This window comes from Ctenocephalides felis, unplaced genomic scaffold (assembly GCF_003426905.1).
Source record: "Ctenocephalides felis isolate EL2017-DRISC unplaced genomic scaffold, ASM342690v1 CF-g0.4_SCAFFOLD_01170, whole genome shotgun sequence".
In the NCBI taxonomy this organism is placed as follows: Eukaryota; Metazoa; Arthropoda; class Insecta; order Siphonaptera; family Pulicidae; genus Ctenocephalides; species Ctenocephalides felis.
In genome coordinates, this window is record NW_020537324.1 from 29,728,290 (window position 1) to 29,750,588 (window position 22,299).

The window sequence follows — 22,299 nt, forward strand, 5'->3', positions numbered from 1 at the left end:
GCTTCGAGCTTCGAGCTTCCGAGACGGAATACTCGCATTCACAAAGAGGACACATAGCAGTGAATGTACATATGGGTACATATATTTATGTATATATATATATATATATATATATATATATATATATATATATACGAGGTGTGTTCAAAAAGTACCCGGAATTACTAATAATTAAATTTCGCGGGTCTGGAGTGTCTGATTGTCAAAATTTTTTTTTTATTGTGTTGGTATACATGCCCCTAAAGTATGATGAAATTTTCAGCTATATTCACTGTTTACTTTGTCTGTGGTAGTCGCTAAGGTTCGACGTGTTTTTCTGAGCTCGGCGATTTTTACAATGGAAGAATTGAAAAGTCAAAGAATTTGTATTAAATTTTGCGTAAAAAATGAAATAAAGTGTTGCAAAGTGCAAAAATTCACCAGATATGGCTCCGTGTGACTTTTTCCTATTCCCAAAGTTGAAGAGACCCATGAAAGGACGGCGGTTTTCCTCGATTGAAGAAAATCGCTGAGAGTGCTCAAGGACATATCAAAAAGTGAATATCAAGGGTGCTTCGAAAATTGGAAAAAACGCTGGCATAAGTGTATTATATCTGGGGGAACTACTTTGAAGGGGACCACATTAATGTAGATGAATAAATAAATATTTTTTTGAAAAAACAAAAATTCCGGGTACTTTTTGAACAGACCTCGTATATATATATATTCTAGGTGCCCGATTTCCGCTAACTTGGAACAGGTGTATGGCATCCTGTCTTAAGGCAAATTGCTGAAACTTTTTGTACCGTAATTAAACATTTAAAGAATAAAAATAATCAGTCAACAAATATTGATCAATAAATAAATATTATAAAAACTAGAACTTTCATTATTTGTTCCTTACAGACAATATAGGAAAACTTATTAAATTAGACGACGTCGTTTATATATGTTTGAATGCAATATATATATATATATATATATATATATAACCAAAACCTAATTAAACCTTATTGAAGAATAAAAATTAACAGATCTTATTTCATTGAACATTAGAGTATCTTATCCCATATTTCTGAGATAGATTTATTTCAAATATGTCAATTTTGATCTGCGAAATATACGCACTTAGTTAACAATTATAAATATGTTTTGTAGTATTTAGTACATTTGTAGTATACAAACAAAAAACAAATGAAAAATATTAAAAAAAACTTATACAAACTTTTGCACTTGGTTTTCTGTATTTGTGAAAGAGTTGGACTTGTCTTTGACAAAAACTATAATCAGCACGTCTTGCCATCAACATAAGACATTATGAATCATTCAAATCGGTTAATCTATTTTCTCAAAAAGGCTAATTTTTGCAATTTTTGCTTCGTAATTTCGAAACTGCTAGACCTGGCTTTGCCAAAAACTCAATTGGAATGTTTTTTGAATCCTTCAAATCGGTTAATCCGTGCACCCGAAATCGTGGACAAAAAAGTGTATCTAGACATACATACATACACACACACATACATCAAGCCAATCTGATTCGAATTAGACTGAATTTGGAAGAAATGTGTGTGTATGTGAGCCTATTTTTGACCCTTTCGTCGACTTTTTCTCAAAATCAGCCGGACCGATTTCAAAAATTTAAAAGTCATTCGATGTAACTCGATAAGGACTTGCGTTTTTTAGTTTTGCGCGATGATCGGCCTAGTCGTTTCTTCGTAAATAACAGAAAAGTGAAAAAATTTTTGTTTACGATTTAGCCCGCACTCCTGAACCGAATCTAAAAATTCAAAAAGCTTACGAAAAATATTGGTTAGGAATCGTGCTGATTAGTTTTTGGTGAAGATCGGCTAGCCAGTGTACTTGTAATTGATTGTTTAAAAAAATTGTTTGACGATTTTTATGATACTTTCTGACAATAGATGTTATGGTTTTCTATTTTATACTAAAACAATACGACAATTCTCAATCAATTCGTAAATTCAAAAACCGTTCGAAAGATATTGGTTGGTAATCGTCTGATTAGTGTTTAGTGAATATCGCCCATGCCAAACAATTTCTTCGTTTTTTATGAAACTTATGGTCTTCTACGCCATATTTTTAAAATTTGAAAATTCATTAAAGTTTGTAAAAATGAGTAGCGTTTTATGACGTTTGTTAAAACTAGATTTTTTATCGACGTTTCCTCAAAAGCGGCTAAACTGATTGTGAGAAGTTGAAAGCTATTCGATGAAACTTGTTGAGCACTTGCGTTGGTTAGTTTCTTTAATATTGCAGAAAAGTGCAAAATTTTTCGCCCCCGTTCTAGCCTGCAATCCTGAATCGATTCTGAAAATTCAAAAACCGTAACAGATATTGGTTGGGAATCGACCTGATTAGTTTTGGACAAAGTTCGCCAGGCCGGACAAAGTTCCTTCGTTACTGATTGTTAAAAAAAAATTCTCGATGATTTTATTAGTACTTAGCATGGCGAAGGAGTAGCAGGTCTTACTGAACATACTTAAATATTATAGTCTTACGAAAACTGGTTTATTATAAAAAATTATTGAATTTTGAAAAAAAAATACTCCTTATTGTTGTATTAGGCACGTGCTCGATTTTAAAATGTGTTATAAAAAAATTCACTCGGAATTCATATAACTCACTCATAAATTAATATATAAATTTATTATTAACTAAGTCGATTATTTACATATGGCGGGAAGTTTATAAAACTTGCTTTAAGGCAAAATACCATTCACAACTAGTTATTGATTATGCCGATTATTACACATTTCGACAAATTTATGCAACTTTCACCTAGTAATTTTGATGTCATGAAAAGTTTACCCTTTTGCCCTGACTATAGAAATGCAAGACAACGATCACAGATTCTTCAGACCTTTAAATACCATATTGCTCAACATATTATATAAAAAATTTGATTATTAGTAGGTATATTTTAAATTTTGTCTACTTAAATCATTAATATAAAATAAATTGTCTTAAAAATTATCATTTCGAAAAAGTTATGAGAAATTCCGAGTAGTCAGAATATCATGTGCCTCTGCATGAAATAATAATTTTTCTTTGTTTAGCTAGGGCTTGCTCTCGGTTCCCTGCGGTCGGAGATTTAGACCTTTTGTTTTAAACCGGATCATACCGTTTCCTATTTAAAAATATAACTCCAGCTTTGCTTTGCGGATTAACAATAATTAATGAAGGATTTTGTTCCGCTGTAAATATAGGTGTTTCAAATGTGCTTCATATTGCACGACACACAGGTCAAACTCGCGGAAAATAATGGTCAGCAAAATATGAACTCACTAAATAAATGAGGCGGCCGCATGCATGGTCATTATTATTTTTGAATGTACGGTTGGGGATTATTTTAATATTTTTTGTTATTTTAGTGAACTTAATAATCAACGTGTTTCATTCATTTTATTTTACTCGATAATTTGTCGAACGGTTCCTTGATAGTAAAAATTGTCACTACAAGACAGATCTTGGGTAATTGATATTAATTGTTCAAAAAGAATAACTAAACGAAGCATTAAACTAGTGGTGTAAGGCCTTAGGGAAATTTGCTGGAACTTCTGGTCCCGAATTGAAATATTCGAGGTGCAATTGTTTTTTGCTTGAATATTCTAATTGTTTTGAAAATGTGCAGCAATGATGAATGCAGTCTAAATCAAGAAATAATAGTTGGCTTGTATATAACTTTTTTTTTTTCAAAATATCAACCAATTATATTTTTACAAAATAAAGATGGAGAGTTGCTGTAACTATTTTTTTACCAAATCGAATAAAAAAAATTTCACAACTGTTATTTGTTATTCAATCAATCATTTTGTGGAAAAAGTGCGGTGTATCAACTTACCCCGTGTTTGAAACTAGTTGTAACATTTACCGGGGTTAAGTAGTAACTATATGTTTATATTTTTGACAATAAAACTTCTGACAATCTATTACCTCTACTTATTTAAAAAAAAACTGAAAAAAATATTTTTAGAAAGTGGTCAAAATTGACGATCCTGCACAGTTCTGTTCATTGTGTTGTCTTGCGGGACTGTAGCTATGACAATCATATGCAGGACGGTTTACATCTGCAATCCCTGCAAATATTTTAATATCGTTTAAAATCCTATTGAAAAAACTCCTATTACATCTTACTCTTGTTACAATAAGCCTTTAGCTCATCTACACAAATATGGTAATTTTGTTTGATTTGAACTTATTACTTCAATTTTTTTGCATACCTAGAATTTTAAAAAAATGCTAAACAACTTATTTAATTTGATTACATTTCATTTGTATGAAGTCTATAAATTCACATAATTCAAAATCAACAAATTGCTTCATGTAAAAAATATCCCTTATATTTATTACAAATTCCCGATTACTATTACGGACTACCACATAACTCTGAAGGCTTATTTTTTCACAGAATCATGTACAATAGAAATATCGCATCAAATGGTTAGTCTACTTATCCTGTACAATTTTCAGAGTCATAAAATATTAAACATATGTCAAAGATTCGCCGAATGGTGATAACATTTAGATATAGTGCACCTAGCCGGTTCAACACATATAATGCACAGAGTAGAGATTATTTTAGAAAGCTCTGGTTTGGTGCTGCACTAAGAGCTTTTATAAGTTCAAAGCTTGCGTTCGTGGAATATACCAGTTAATACCACGAGGTTAGTATAGTGTGGCCGAACGCAAACTTACTGTTTTAACGCGAATGAAAAAATCTCGGGATGGGGTAGGACATTACGTGCTGGGATACATTAGAAAATGTAGCCTAGATTAATTTTTAGATGTTATTTATGAAAGAATAGAAATTAAAGATTTGGTATACCTAATATTGATAATAAAAAATATGCACAACTAGTGGTGCATGACATCGTGCCTTAAGGCAAACTACTGGAACTTCCCATACAAAAATGAAAATTTTTAACATATCTTCAAATTTTTTGAAAACTTTGAGAAAGCTAGATTTTTGATAATTTTGACATTTATGAAAATGTTTTTTAGAATTATTTTTATTCATTTCGAAATTTTTGAACTTTTTTTCAAAGCAGTTGCAATGCGTAGCTGATTTCGATATGAAATATCGAAGCGCTTTCTATACAAAAATAAAAACTTAGGAAATATTTAAAATTATTGAAAACTTTGAGAAAACTAGATTTTTGAGACTTTTAAAATCTTTGAAAAAAAATGTTTTTTATTTATTTTGAAATGTTTGTACTCTTTTTCAAGGCAATCGTGCTACGTAACTGATTTAGAGACAAAATATCGCCTTGTCGCAGTCTAACGGATAAACATTGCAACGGAACCCGCCAAAAATGATTGTTAGACATGAACTATATAAAAACAATTCAGATTTTTTAAGTAATTTTTATTTTAAATACGAAACTCTTAAAAAAAATATTTTTAAGTTTTCAAAAACATTTTAAGTTTTTTTTTTAATTTTAATTTCGGTACGGAAACTACATAGTTTTAAAATATGTACCGAATTTCGTAGTCGTGATTAAGGTAATAATTTTATGAAATGAATTTTCAAAACTTTTTTGATAACAAATAACATTGTTGAAACAAATATTGAAAATAATAGCCAACTTTTTAACTCTCCGTAGAATAAGTTACAGTAATTGCAAAAAAATCGAAAATGAAAATTTTAGCGTATCTTTTCGTTTCAAAGGTTTCTGGACATTTTGGCATACTTCAGCAAAAATGGACATATGTGTGTGTGAGTAGTATGTATGTATGTTTGGATACAACTTTTGTCCACGATTTCGGGCGCAGAAATCAACAGATTTAAATGGTTCAAAAACATTCGATTTCTATTGATATGAATACGTGCTGATTAATTTTTGGTGAACTAAACCTGTAGTTGTTTCGGAGATATGGGGCATAAAGTGCAAAAATGATAATTCAGTTTTTGAGAGAACGGAGTACTCGATGTGAATGATTCAAAAAACATTTTACTTGTAATGACGAAATGAGTAATTGATGAAATTTTTGGTAAGGCAGGTCTAAGGGTTTCGGAGATACAGAGGAAAAAGTAAAAAAAGATATTTGGTTGTCAAAAAGGAACATTAGACGTATGCATCAAATTATCACATTTTTGATGAAGTTTTTAAAAATGAGTACAAATTTTGTGTTACAATTTTGTCGGGTTCTGTACCAAAATTTTTAATGTTTAAAATTTTCTTATAAAGTTTTATACTTCAAATACGAATTTTAAATTTACAATTCAGTTTCAAATACATATATTTCAAATCGTAAGAAATATATCCTCACAAATTATCAGATAAATTCATTCATTCACCTCCTGCTAATGTAAATTTTCTCAGGTGCTTTGAGCGATAAGATCCTCACTGTATATTTTATGCACGATAAAATATGTAGTGATTATAATAATCTATTTGAAAATGTATAAAACAGTTGTTGTAAATCAGTGATCAATTTTTATTAATTACTGATTTTTTCCTCTTGAATATATAATTATGGTACGGGAAGTTCCAGCAATTTGCCTTAAGGCACGATGCCATACACAACTAGTTTGTACAGCAATTAGAAATTAGGAATTCTATCAACTGTAGTGATGATACCTCTTGACTACTTGGTTTATTTTTGGGCCACCCTTAGATTAACCGAACTATATTCGATATATTTATATTATTAGATCTTGTTTAATGCTGATCAATTATTACCTTTTTGAAAATATTATGAATTTACTTAATTGATATTAAATTTAGAATGGTTTATGATACCTCTTAATATATATCTATTCTTTATGGATGGTTCATGAATAGAGACTTAAAAATACTATAAAAAGCGCTTGTAAACAACCTTGTATGAATATCTATTATTGGACAAATAATGTGATTATTACATAAATATTGTTATTTTCTGATTGCTAAAAAAGCTATTGCAGAAAAATTACATAAATTACTTAATTAGAATTACGCATAATATTAACACCTGAGTTCAATGAATGAGTGTTATATTGCATTTTTGAGTTATTTGATTTGAAATTCAAAGTAACCGCTATGACAAAGTACATTTTGAATTTATGACATTGACTAATCAATCAACAGTTTTCAGAATATTACAATCATTATACCGTGATATCATTTAACAGTCGTCATTAAATTCACTCATTCCAGTGCCTCAGAAACATTTTTTATTGGATCCGGGACAGATGAGAAATGCGATGATGTCCCCCATCTTGCCGGCGAGTCCATTTATCTCGTCTTTTTCTCATTTCATCATAAATAATAACTTAACAATAATACCTTGACTGTATTGCGTCATAAAGGAGCCTTCAATTAGGCATTCCCCCGGTAATCCCCTTTGGCCATTCGTGTTCGCGTTCATTTGTTATTCCATTTCTGGTGTTTAGATTCGCTTTGAAGGGATTACATCTGGGACTCTGGGAGCGCGAGCGGTTTTCCTGAAATTATAATAGCTACACGGAAAGAATATTTTCATCCCCCATTGGCGCGGCTGCCGCCGACAGTCGCCCTCCACCCGCCATGCGATTTAAAGACGTCTCTCTGAGTAAGTTCATTTGTGCCGAATCGCCCGTTGCGGTTTGCCAGATTTTCCATCACACAAAATATGAAGTTGAATTCGGTAGATTAACCTGGGCATTGTGGTTACATCAGTACATTTTAACTATGTTATTCAAACGCAAACAGGTTAACTAACTAGCTCCAGGGATATATTGTATGAATATACACGGTTATAAGATTATATTTATATCGCTTCATTCAAGTCCGTAGGATAAGTAAGAAACAAGGTTGTCAAACATCTCCCTTCCGCTTTTTTGCAATTGGTTTATAATACAAAAAGGCGGAAGGGAGATATTTGACAACCTAATAATTTTCTTCGAAAACGATATAACGTTCATAGTGAACTTTGAACTTTTCGAATCTATTTTTGTAGTACGATTTGTACTTTGCCACAAATTTCTGCTATCATCTCCTCACTTGGCAATTTTTTTTTTAACAATGAGCATTCTTCTGAGATCTAGAGGATATAGCAAGTGGGTAAGCCATTCGGAGCCCATCATGTTTTTCTTGCCACTGTTTTCACTGATTGGTCACTTGTTGCGTTGTCCTGATGGAGCAGCGCTGTTTTTCTTTTTCAAATGGGGTCATTTTTCCGATTACGATCTTCCAATGCTCGAATAACGTCATATAATAGTCACTGTTGATGGTCTGGCCTTTCTCAAGATAATTGATGAAGATCATTACTTGCAAATCCCAAAAAACTGATGCCATAACCTTGGCAGCTGATTGCTATTCATTCATTTTTGACCCACAAATATCACTTTTTTCCTCTGTATCTCCTAAATGTAAATATATAGAAAAATTTTCATTTTCGATTCTTTTGCGATCACTGTAACTTACCCAAAGGGAAGTTAAAAAAAGAGTGCGCTGCGCGTAAGGTTCACAAGCGATTGAAGTAAAAAAATAAATACATCATATAACAATTTTGAATAATGTTTATTAGCAATATGGTAACACTCGTGATACACATATATATTAGTGTCAACCTTTATATACATTTATATAAGGATAAATTACAAATTATATATTTTTAATAGCATTAAAAATATGTATATTATTTAAAAACAATAATGTAATTAAAGTCATATTTCAAATATGACATGATCGGTTTGTCATTGTAATTAGCATTTGGAAATGATCCTTCATTAGAGAAATGAAGTAATTGTTGATTAATAACTTCTATAATATTCGTTCACACAGTGGATTATGTTAAACAATGCCTAAACAAATATTGTTTTCACAACTTCACTCATTATGTAATCATTGTGTTTGAAGAACTTGTGGGTATTTCCACTATATATTTCTTCTAAAATAACTCAATATAATATAACATAATATTTATTGTATACATACAATTGCATAAATACAGTAGTATATATGATCAGTGTTGTTGCTTAGTCTTGAACCTGGATTTAACCTTCTTCCGGGTCCTAGAGGCTGGTCCGTTCCCGACTGCGGCGAATGCGGTAAAGAGATCGATTATCGTAGATAGGTCCGTTTTATACTCTGACCAGCAATCCCCACTAGTTTACCGGCCGGTGGTGCGTCTCACTCTTGCGCGGTTTATTACAGTCGCCATCTTGTGGTATTTAGGTTCAAGATATATTGGGTGCGCCATCTGGTCGCCACATCAGCCCCCTGCGGAGACCGGAGGTCATGGCAACCGAAAACGAACCTTACGTCCTGATCTGGTTCTATAAGTTTTATCGTTTGTCCCTTCTGCATGTAACATATACGCTGGCTTGATGCGGTCAATGGACACCTTAATATTTTGTGTTGCCCTTTGGATTGTGAATGTTTTGTCCGATCGGTCTATCACTTTGTATGGTCCGGAATATGGTGGTTGAAGTGATTTTCTTACGGTATCGTTCCGAAGAAACACATGTGTGCAAGTTTTTAAATCCTGAAAAATAAAAACCTTTTTATTAGAGTGATCGGATGCTGGAGTGGGTCTCAATTTTGCCATATGTTGTCGGATTCTAGGAACGAAATTTGTTATGTCTTCAGTGGAGGTTTCTGTTTGGGAAGTAGTTACCATATCTCCTGGTAGACTAAGTGGTTCGCCATATACTAACTCCGCTGGAGATGTTTGTATGTCTGGTTTGAAGACACAGCGCATGCCAAGTAATATTAGTGGGAGTGCCTCTAGCCATGTTGTTCCTTCATAACACATGATTGCTGCTTTTAATTGCCTGTGAAACCTTTCTATGAGACCGTTTGAACATGGATGATAACTGCATGTTCGGAAACGTGTTGTGCCAGTTGTGTTATTTAATGCTCGGAACAGTGACGATTCAAATTGTCTTCCTTGATCGGTAGTAATTTTTTGTTGGTACTCCAAACCTGGAGATCCAGCACGATAATAATCCTTGAGCAACTTCTTCTGCTAAGATGCTTTTCAATGGCCACACCTCAGGCCATCTTGTGAACCGATCAATTACCGTTAAACAATATTTATATGAGTCGGCTGATGGAAGTGGTCCAATAATGTCTATGTGTATATGTGTGAATCTTCCTGTCGGTAATGGGATTGATCCATGAGGCGAGTGTACGTGACGGGATATCTTAGCACGTTGACATTGTTGACAGCTACGTGCCCAAGTGCGACAATCCTTTTGAATAGACGGCCAAACATAACGGGAACTAACCAACTTCGCCGTTGCTCTGATACCAGGATGGCTCAACTGATGTAAAAGTTCGAAAACTCGTTGCCGTAGTGGACCAGGTACATATGGGCGCTGAGTCGATCTTGTCATGTCGCAGTAAATTTTGATCTTGGAACCGGGGATAGGCACTTGTTGAAGGCGAAGTGCGCTATTGCCAGCGATTAGTTGTTTTAGTTCTGGATCATCACGCTGATATTCTGCAATGATCTCGTGGTTGATTTCTTCTGTTGTTGATACCTGATTGATACGAGACAATGTGTCGGCAGTGATGTTTTCATGACCTGGAATATGCCTAAAATCTGTCGTAAATTGAGAAATAAAATTGAGTTGATTTAATTGGACTGGTGGTAGCTTCTCGCGACGCTGTTGAAATGCAAATGTTAACGGTTTATGGTCGGTAAATATTGTGCAGTGGTGGGCTTCCAAAAATTGTCTAAAATGTTGTACAGCTAAATAGACTGCTAATAACTCACGGTGATAAGCTGGCCATGAGCTCTGTCGCGAATTCATTTTGCGTGAGAAAAATGCTAGTGGTTGCCACTTGTTGTTCACCAGTTGTTGAAGGCAGGCTCCTACAGCTGTTTGAGAGGCATCTGTAAAAAGTCCCAATAAAGCGCCGTGAATTGGGTGATGTAGCAATGTAATTTGACTCAAACTTTCTTTGCAGCCTTGAAATGCCTGGTCTAGCTCCGGAGTCCACGTGATTGTTTGATTGCCTCTTATACCTGCTAACGCATCGTGGAGTGCTGTTTGGTGTGATGCTGCATTCGGAATAAAACGACGATAGAAATTCATCATTCCCAAAAATCGTCGAAGTGATTTTGCGTTGTCTGGGCGAGGAAAATTCTTTAGATCTTCTATACGTCCAGATGGTGGTTTGGTGCCTGCTGCAGAAATTTCGTAACCTAGAAAATAGACTTGCGGAGCACAAAAAGTGCTTTTTGTTTCATTAATTAATATTCCATTATTAGCTAGGCGTTCGAATATTACACGTAAATGCTTGCGATGTTCTTGTTCATTGTTTGAAAAAACTAAAATGTCGTCAATATAAGCGAAACAAAAATCTAATCCGGTCAATAACTCGTCAATGAAACGTTGAAAAGTTTGTCCAGCATTCCTCAAACCGAAGGACATGAATGGAAACTCGTATAAACCAAAGGGTGTAGATATTGCCGTTTTTGGAATATCTCGTTCTTCGACCGGTATTTGGGTGTATGCTTTGACCAAGTCTATCACTGAAAAGATTGTGCATCCTTGTAGATTGGTGGAGAAGTCGTGGATGTGACGAATTGGATACTTGTCTGGTATAGTTCGTGCGTTGAGTGCACGGTAGTCGCCACAAGGCCGCCATCCTCCATCCTTCTTTTCGACTAGATGTAAGGGCGAAGACCATGAGCTCTTTGAACGCCGGGCTGTTCTTTCGTGGAGCATTACTTCGAATTCGGCCTTTGCGATCTTGTAACGATCAGGCGCAAGACGTCGTGGACGGCAGGACACTGGTGGGCCTGGTGTTGTAATTATTGAATGTGTTGTTTTGTGCTTTATTTTGCGTGGTGTTCCAGACGGTTTGGTTAAATTTGGAAACTCTGCCAATATGTTATGTATTACTGACCTTTTATTTTTGAGAGTTTTTATGCTTTGTTGGGGTGTCTTGAGAGTCACTCCAATTGTACACAAACCTGTGGTTCCGTCCACGATCCTTTTGTTTCGGCAATCTGGCAGTAGTCCGAAGAAAGCTAAGAAGTCGGAGCCTATGATTGGTGAATCCACGTCTGCTACAATAAATTGCCAGCTGAATTCTCTTCTTAGCCCGAGGTTAGGCGTAGGTGTTTTTGACCGTATGTTTTAATCCGTGTACCATTGGCTGCTTGCAACTCGTAATTTGTCTTGATACACCTGCGGATGGCTCTCCGAGGATAGCAGGAAACATCTGAACCTGTATCTATTAGAAATTTAATATTATTATTTTTGTCAAAAACAAATAGGCGACCTTTAGGAGTTTCGTGATCAGCCGTCGCCTTTACTGATCTTTTTCCTCGTTTTTTGTATTGGATGTTTTACGGTACGTATTCCAGGAGCAAGGTGCCTGACATTTTCTTGCTTTTCTGCCGAATTGATTATGGTACCAACATTTTGTGTATTCCACCCGTTCTCTACTTTTTGATCTTGATCTTCCTTTTTGATTTAAATATCGAATTTGTTTCTGTAAGTCGCGCACTTGCTTGGTTAATTCTTCCAGTTGATCACTCTGGCGTTGCTCAGAAGGTTTATTATAGTGCACTTGCTTGGTTGAATCTACGTGGTGGATTAATGGCTGTACCTCTAAAATTTTATCTGCGGTAGCTGCTAGTTTATCTAGAGGCAGGTCGCATTGTGTTTGCAGTATGGCGCGTATGTACGCAGGAAGCCTTTGCATCCAAAGTGATCTGAAACATGCTTTCACCGATTGTTGTGTGGCCAGCAAGAGAACGTAAATGTCGAAGAAACTGCGATGGACGGCGATCTCCTAACTCTTCTTCAGAGAGGATTTGTTTGATTCTGGTTTCTTCCGGAGCACATAGTCTGCTTATAAGAACTTTTTTCAAGTAGGAGTACGGGTTTTCTGTCGGTGGTTGTTTAATGACGTCTTCCACTTCGCGGGCCTGTTTCTCCTCGAGGTTCGCGATTACATATGAGAATCTTGTGTTCTCATTGGTTATTGTTGCGATGTCAAACTGTGCTTCAATTTGTGAAAACAAGAGATCCGGGCTGTTCTCCCAAAATGGTGGAATTTTCACCGATACTCGATTCACTATGTCGAGCTGAGAAATTTGCTTTGAAGGAGACTCTTGTACACACTTCGAAGGAGTACCTTCTGAATCCATGCTTGAAGTTTTTTTTATATGCGGTTGTCCACTCGTCGGGGTCACCAATTATGTGGGTATTTCCACTATATATTTCTTCTAAAATAACTCAATATAATATAACATAATATTTATTGTATACATACAATTGCATAAATACAGTAGTATATATGATCAGTGTTGTTGCTTAGTCTTGAACCTGGATTTAACCTTCTTCCGGGTCCTAGAGGCTGGTCCGTTCCCGACTGCGGCGAATGCGGTAAAGAGATCGATTATCGTAGATAGGTCCGTTTTATACTCTGACCAGCAATCCCCACTAGTTTACCGGCCGGTGGTGCGTCTCACTCTTGCGCGGTTTATTACAGTCGCCATCTTGTGGTATTTAGGTTCAAGATATATTGGGTGCGCCATCTGGTCGCCACAAACTTCATGTAATTAAAATTAACATACATTCATTGACTTATGGTATTTTTTTTACTTTTTCGCTGGCGATATAATCTTATTCTTTGAACAGCTGTAATATCTGTTTTGCCTAAAAAATATTTACTATTTTAATAACTTTAAAGTTTTATAGAAACTACGAATAGTATAGAAATGATTTTAATAAACTTATATTTCATACACGGCGCAAATGCTGTTTTATTATTTTTATTATATTTATTTACGGGGGTAAAATATTCTTCTGATTCAGGCATTTTTCATTAAATCAATATTCGTACTACGATGTAACTTTACTATGTTTATTTGTCTATGCCGATTTGCTTGTTGATATCAGTACGCATACAACGTTGATACGCCAGTACGGATACAACAACAGATTTCTATTCACATACGCGACGACTTATCACAATCGACCCGTATAGAAATGAAATCATCGAGAGCGAATGACAAAACATTCGCATTTGACTCTTATCTTATCTCATCTGCCGTAACGCACTTCCGTTGCATTTGTACAGATTTACACCCTAGTCGCGCCTTTTACTTCAAAAATCTGTTATCAAATTTGTATAAAAAATGCCTACGCAATTAACTTTTATCAATAATACTCTTAAGCATTTAGAATTTGCATACAGATAATAGCTGTATATAATTCGACAATGCAAACATATTATTTTTGTTGTGAAATAATTGTTTGATTTATGATATTTTAAATTCTTCATGTCATGCATCTTTCTGGGCTCGCCCGTAGGTAAGCGATTAAGAGCGACGGGACTTGTTCCAGAGGTCCCGGGTTCGATACCCACTTCGAGCACCCTGTTGTCAGGCAGCAGTGACAACGATTTTCACTTGAAAATATAGTTAGCAATATGTTTCCAAGTGAAAATAGCCCTTTCCCGGAATTGCTGCACCAATAAAATGTCAGCCCTATTAGATTAATTCTAATAACAAAAAATTATCAAATATGGATGGATTAACCATTGGGTTACTATCTTGAAAATACGAAGTAAGGAGAAGTTTCAGCCCAACAGCTCATAGGACGTAAGGTTCTGATTGCTGTTAAATATTTATATATATATATAATAAAAAAATGCATCTTTCTGTTATGCAACAGTATTCGTTAAGCATTTGCATTCAATATTTTACGTTTAAAATTACTGTATGAAAATTTACCGCTCAACATTTAGTACACTTTGTAAAGTCTTTTTATAGACATTTAAGTGAAACGTAAAACACCATAAAAGCTATATATACATATAAAAGTTGAGAAGAGAAAAAAACCTTATTATGGATACATTTACACCAACAGACTTTAAACAAAGATACTAAACATTCTTTTCCAGGAAACTATAATCTACGATTGTCCGCCTGTATTTAGTAATCCTTTAATATGTCGATAAATTCAAACGGTCTCCGGTATCGGTGTTAGCTCAGTACCTCAGTACCTCTAGCTTCCGATAGTTCTGTAGTAATTTTCACAATTTTCTCTATTTTCTATCGATTCGTAAGTAAAACAAAGAATTAGCGCACGCTGGATTAATCCGCGTAATGGTCGGCGTCCGTTTTTAATGGTCCCATGCGGCTCGCTGGCTTACCGATATAATTCGGCGGCAAACATATAGGTTTGCGGAGCAGATCAGGTAGATACGGCGAACATTTTTGTAAGGGATGCTCCGTATGATAACAATATCACACTAAACACATACTTGCCAGAAAATAGTTTTATAATATTTTAAATATTCCTGAAGTATTTGTGGAGGCCCGGATACTGAACACAGACATTGATTACTTTGAAGAACCAGATATACTCTATTAATAAATACGCTGATAGACCCCTAAAACAATTGACTTGAAAACTGGCTAGTGTGGGTCATAATGGTATAGTAGTAATTTTTAAATGTGTATCGGCCAAGATTTTTTTTTTATTCTCTATTTTTTAACAACTGTCTAGTTGGGCATTAAATAAATTTAAGGAATTTTATTGTTATTAAAAGGCAACCCAGTGATTAGCCCAACTAGCTTATTACACTACATTTAAATTTTATTTAGAAGTGATAGTCTGTATTTCAAAGTAATGATATCACTACTGCCTGATATTAGTGCTTTCTGCAGGTTATAAACAGCGCCGGATATTAATACTATACCTTATAGTTGCATGGCCGAGGTTTAAAGTTTAATTAATTTCCCGTAGGGTAGTTATAGTAATGGACCGAAAACCGAAAATGAAAATTTTTGCATTTTTCGGCGTTTTGAAGAATTCTGAACATTTTGGCATACCTCAGAAAAAAATGGATGTGTGTGTGGGTGTTATGTATGTCCACATTTTTTCGTCCACGTTTTCGGACGCACGGATAAACCGATTTGAATTAAAAAAACATTCGATGCCTATTGATAGGGAAATGTGCTGATTAGTTTTTGGCAAAGACAGGTCCAGCCGTTACGGAGATATGGAGCAAAGAGTGCAGAAAATACAAATCGAGTTTTTGAAAGAATGGAGTATCCGATTTGAATGATCTAAATAACATTCAAATTGTAATGATTGGGAAAAGAGATGATTAGTTTTTGGCAAAGGCAGGTCCAGCCATTTCAAATACACAGAGCTAAGTGTGCAAAAAATGGCAGTTTTTGAAAGAACTAAGCGTCCGATTCAATTGATTCAGAGAACTTTCTGCTTGTCTTAACCAAATAATTGATTTGTAAAAAAAATTTTTGTTTCATTTTTTTTTTTTTTTATATCGAAAATAATTCAGATTTAATTTTTAATTCTGACTATAGTTCTAATATACTTTAAACAAATAATTTCAACTCTGCAATTCAGTTTATATAATTCTTATAAATATTAGACAATGTTACAATATTTATAATAATCTATTTGAAAACATTCAATATTCCTCGAACATTTCGTTATGGTACGGGAAGTTCCAGCAATTTGCCTTAAGGCACGATGTCACCCAACCCACTAGTTTAAAATTAAATTTCCGTAGGGTAGTTATAGTAATGGACCGAAGATTGAAAATGAAAATTTTTGCATTTCTCGACGTTTTGAAGAATTCTGAACATTTTGGCATACCTCAGAAAAAATGGATGTGTATGTGTGTGTTTTGTATGTCCACATTTTTTCGTCCACGTTTTCGGGCACACGGATAAACCGATTTGAATTAAAAAAACATTCGATTCCTATTGATAGGGAAATGTGCTGATTAGTTTTTGACAAAAGCAGGTCCAGTCGTTACGGAGATACGGAGCAAGAAGTGCAGAAAATACAAATCGAGTTTTTGAGAGAACGGAGTATCCGATTTGAATGATCTAAATAACATTCAATTTGTAACGATTGGGAGAAGGCGTGATTAGTTTTTGGCAAAAGCAGGTCCAACCATTTCAAATACACAGAGCTAAATGTACAGAAATGGCTGTTTTTGAGAAAACTAAGCGTCCTATTTGAATGATTCAAAGAACTTTCTGCTTGTTTCAACAAAATAAACGCTCATTGAAAATAATTCAAATTTTAATTTTAATTTTGAATAAAGTTTTAACATACTTTAAACAAATAATTTCAACTTTGCAATTCAGTTATAAATATTATACCATGTTATAATATTTATTATAATCTATTTGAAAACATTTAATATTCCTCGAACATTTCGTTACGGTATGCGAAGTCCCAGCAATTTGCCTTAAGACACGATGCCATACACCACTAGTTTACTGATGAAATGAACCGACAAGTTAAAGTTGATGAATTCAGGCAAAGATGCGAAAAAAATTGTAGAGAAGCTTTGTGACTAGATAACAAAACTAGATCTGGCCTATATTGGAAAAGGATACCTTTCTACACGACATCATCCAAGTTGATATATAAAGATCGAAGTAACTGAACAACGATCAATGCTGACTGAGTGGAAAGTCCGAGTCCAGGGCGCAGGAATATTGAAGCAGCAGTATAAAAATTAAATCTTAAACAAGGGATGAAAACAAGTCCATGGATCTGATGCCTCAAAGGCTTATCTTTGGGTGGAGCACCCACATTGAAGAATATAAATACAGCTCAGCATATTGAAAGTGAAATATAAGAAAAAATAATTGCATTACAATACAATTAATAGTTTTAATATGATTAGATTTGTAGATTTTGTAGATTTTATTTCAACATATATCATTCCAATAAAAATATTCATATATATTTATTAATTAATTTTTACTAAAATGGGGCGCACAACTTACAAAATAATTCAAATGTAAGTTATACTCCAAGCGTCCAGACAAAATGTTTTTCAAGAATTTTCTAATAATTTTTAAGGCATTATGGGAATTGTAAAAATTAAACAAAAGTATTTTAAATTATTTTATTTTATGTGATTGGCTCAATAGCCATTGTTCAAGAGATATTGTTCTGGATGGTCTGTAATTTAAATCTGGTAAGCGAACAGGTGCGCGGGCGTGATGCTTGTGACCGTATGGCACCTCTTCACTATTACTTTGCAGGTGGCAGATTCTTGAAATGCCTTAATTAAAAATGATCTGAATTAATAACAATATTATTACTTAAAATTAATTATTAGCTAAAGCACCAATTTACTATTATTGCAACTGCAAATATTAATAATTAAATAAATTAACTTAAGGCCACACATTCATGATAAATCTACGTGTGCATTCATCTACTGATGAAGGTCTAATAATAAATGTAACATATAGCAACATTTCATTACCTATTTAAAAAATTCATTAAAATAAATCTGCAAATGTTGTTTTGCAAAAGGATTAATAATTCCAAATACAAGTTTTTAAAGTTCACTAAGAATATTTTTTAAAAGTGTGGTAATTTAGTTTCAAGCATCGTCTAACAGGTGAATATATTGTTTTTTCTTATTGACTATTTTCATTGTAATTTGCTCAACTGATATAAATACTGTTTTTATTTACAAAGAATGCTTTAGGTTCAATGTCCTCCTCGATCAAATGATAGTGTTTCGTTTCATGGCTGAAAAAAATTAAAAGAGAATTATACTCTATTGTTGCATTAAATAACAAATAATTAGTAGCAGAAAAATTTGAAAATAAAAATCTCTCTAACAATAAAATTCTAATCACTTGATAACGCTTTAAAAAGCTACATAGTTGAGGAGTATCATCACAACGGCTCCTACTACCCTTAATATGAAGTCTGATAGTTATTGGAAAGATTTCTTCATACTAATAGAAAACAAGTTAATTTTCAATTTAATGTCAGTTTAATTCGGTTGGTTTAGACTAGATATGTTAGTGAATATAAATTTGTTCTGTTAGTCTGTGCTTTGAACTTGGCTAATTAGAAAAACTGCAAATTTTTCAAAATGATATTTATAACATTACACTTTGTCCTTAACTGGACAATTGAATGTAGAAATTGCTTGAAAAGATTTTTTCTCATTTCCTTAAATGATCAAGAAAGAAGTCTAATCATTTATTTGAGGTTGCCTGGTTAGCATTTAGAAAAGCTTTTTAGTCTTTTTAGAAAACTGCCGTTCATTAAGTTTTGTTCATTTACTTCTCATGTAAATATATATATATATATATATAAATGTCCGATTTTGTCCATAAAATACCAATAATAAAAGTTACACCGTTTTTAATATACGGTTTGAAAACATTCAAAATTATTTGAATATTTTATTGCGGTACGGGAAGTTCCAGTAATTTGCCTTTAGGCGCGATGCCATACACCACTAGTTTTTTATTTAATTTAAATACTTGTTGCAGTATGAAACCTACGTGTTAATGTTTTGTGTGATATTTGTATAATATATCAGAAGATTTTCTATCAAACATTGACATTTTTATCATTGTTTTATACGAAGTAAATCTTACGGATAGTATTGAAATATAAAAAGTGCAGGTACTTGCAGAATCCGGCTACTGGATTCCTCCGGAATATATCGAGCTGGGCTAGTGGGATGTGATTAGCGCCGGTAATCGAATAAGCACTATTGATATTAATGGACACTCCGGAGTTAGTGTAATGTCTTGGCACTGCTGCTGCGCCGCAGCCGGAAGATTTACTGTCGTAAATCGTTTTTTCGGTAATTGTTTGTGCGCCTTGCACCGCCAAGAATACTGATAAGATCATGAAATATTTGTGGTCACATGTGGTGGAACTGAAAATAATAATCTCTATTGTAATTTTGGTTTAAATATATCATATTCTGAAGAAATTCATGCGTAAAATATTATAATTATTGTTTTTTTCATGTATTACTGCTCTTAATACATTTTTAATACAATATTTGAATAGCAATCAGACAATACAAATTTCAATAATCTATTGTGCTGGTTATTAGAATTTCAGTAAGAGTACTGAGTTCTACATACATGATATGATGGATGTCACTCCAGTGGGCTATTCTACAGGGTCCGGCACTCGAAGTGTAACCAATTGAAAAAGCCATAAATTCAGTTTGGAAAGTTACTTTTACTCGATTCAAAGTACAAAATGTGTAAAAATAATACAAGATTTAAAAGCAATTCACTTTTGCTCGATATGACCACCTTTTGCTTTGACTATTGCCTTTAGACGGACCCAAAACAAATCGCATTGGGCCGAACGTGATAAATTTTCGAACATTGTGTTTTTCGACGAGAAAATTTTTACAGTTGAGCAATTTGTAAATTATCAAAACGATAGGGTTTACTTGACCGACAGTTCAGACAAGAATTTGAATCATCAATTGGCCACCAGGAGGCACCACCCGCCACAGAAAATGGTTTGTTCCATTTTATGGCTTTTTCAATTGGTTACACTTCGAGTGTCGGACCCTGTATTTTGATGCATTAGATCGATGATTCTAATATAGGAATGTACAGTTAGTGTGGTTTATAATCATGTCGTGATGAATTCCGCTTTTGATTTTTACTATCTCCTGGACAGTATCGATTCTCATATCGGTATGTAGTATTTGGCTACTTATACATCAAGGTGTATTTGCAATATACCTTATAAATTTTGATTTTGTATAAATAACATTATTGATCTATTAGCGCGGCCACACAGCTCAAGGCCATAAGTCCGGATCGGTTTTATTATTGCCTGATGAAGTAAAATTTTCTTTTGCAATAATAATTTAGATTTACCACCAATTAGCCAGAACAATGATTTCATTTTTTCCATCAGTTTTGTTTTTGCTAACCCAGTGTTTTTCTAAATATTTAACATAAACAGATTCTGAGATAATTTTATTTTTAATAGGCCCCGAAGGACGCTTACACTTTATTCATGAAAAATGTTATATGGTAAGATTTGTTACCATTGACTTTTGTGCGCCAATAGTTGGATAATTTTTCGACTTTATTTAGTTGACTTCGCAGTTTCAAGCTTGAGAGCAATACATTTTTGTCAGTAAATAATTATGCCATCTGCGAAGATTCCAAAAGTTGTATATTCCAAAGCAGGAGTGTATCTTGTATATAATATATATATATATATATATATATATATATATATATATATACAATAATAATAAATTGCCCCAGAGCACTGCCTTGTGGAACGCCTGCTTCCAAAACGCGAAAGTGAGCAAAATCGGTACAAACTTTTGTGCGCAAAAGTCTGTTCTGTAGATACGATTAGAAAAAAATGTGGTATTCGGCAACAAATTTTTACACACTATATTGAAAGCTTGTATACATATAGAAAACTGCCTTAATATTTAAGAATACTAAAATATGCACATTTGCAACGACAAGAGAACTAAAAATAATATTGTTTACTGTTTCTTTACTAGTTTCTTATTGTTTACATCGCTCCAGTATAAAGGTTTAGGTGATCTTTTTACCCCAACCACGTAAAAGCTATTATAAAAGTTACATAAAAAAGCTATATGTAAATTATATTTAAATATCGTGAACTAAACAACCGTGCTCAAAAACAAAAACTAACTAATAAGATAAGATGAGAAAAACTTTCATTACTAATTTGACCTTGTGGCTGTTTATCTCGTGATAGCGAAGTCGCTCGAATTAAGGCGAAGGTTATACATATTTTGCCCTCTGCTTTCAAATATTGTTGTTAACAAAATCCAAACATTACTTGTTTTTGGGATATTGGTGGTAGACATTTTGACCCGCGGATCTTTCAGCCCCTCTCTGTTCTATATATACAAACGTTTTCATTTAATATAATTAATCTAAAAGCACCTAAAAATGTTTCCTTTAGTAAATAGGCAGAATAAATTTATTATTGCTATACTTTCAACATTTATCCTTTTTCTGCACGGAATTATGCAAATATAAACACCAGCGTGTTGTGCCTGTATAAAATATTAAATTGTCAGCTCTATTGAATTATATCCATAAAAAATAAAAAGTGACTCCTGTCAATTTTGATTTAATGTGTACAACTATGTTTTTCAGACTTTTTGTCCCAGTGACGAATTAAAAATATGTTATTGCCATATGCAAATAGTTGAAATTCACTGTTATAGTGAATATTTTATTTTTATATAACGATATATTTTGAATTGTTTTTATTTCGGATAGCAGATTTTCACAGATGATTCATTTTTCATATGTGCGAATATTTTTTCAACGCTTAAGTAAAACAAAAAACATTGCAAATATCAAATTGTTATATATATATATATATATATATATATATATATATATATATATATATATATATATATGGTTCTAAATAGTTCATTTGGCCTCCCGTATAAATGAAAAAATCAATATTCAACCTAATTTAATAAGCAACAATTTTCAAGAACATTTAAATCCGGGTAACAAATTTACCATGACTATAACTAAATTGATCAGTTTCTTCAACAGATAAAA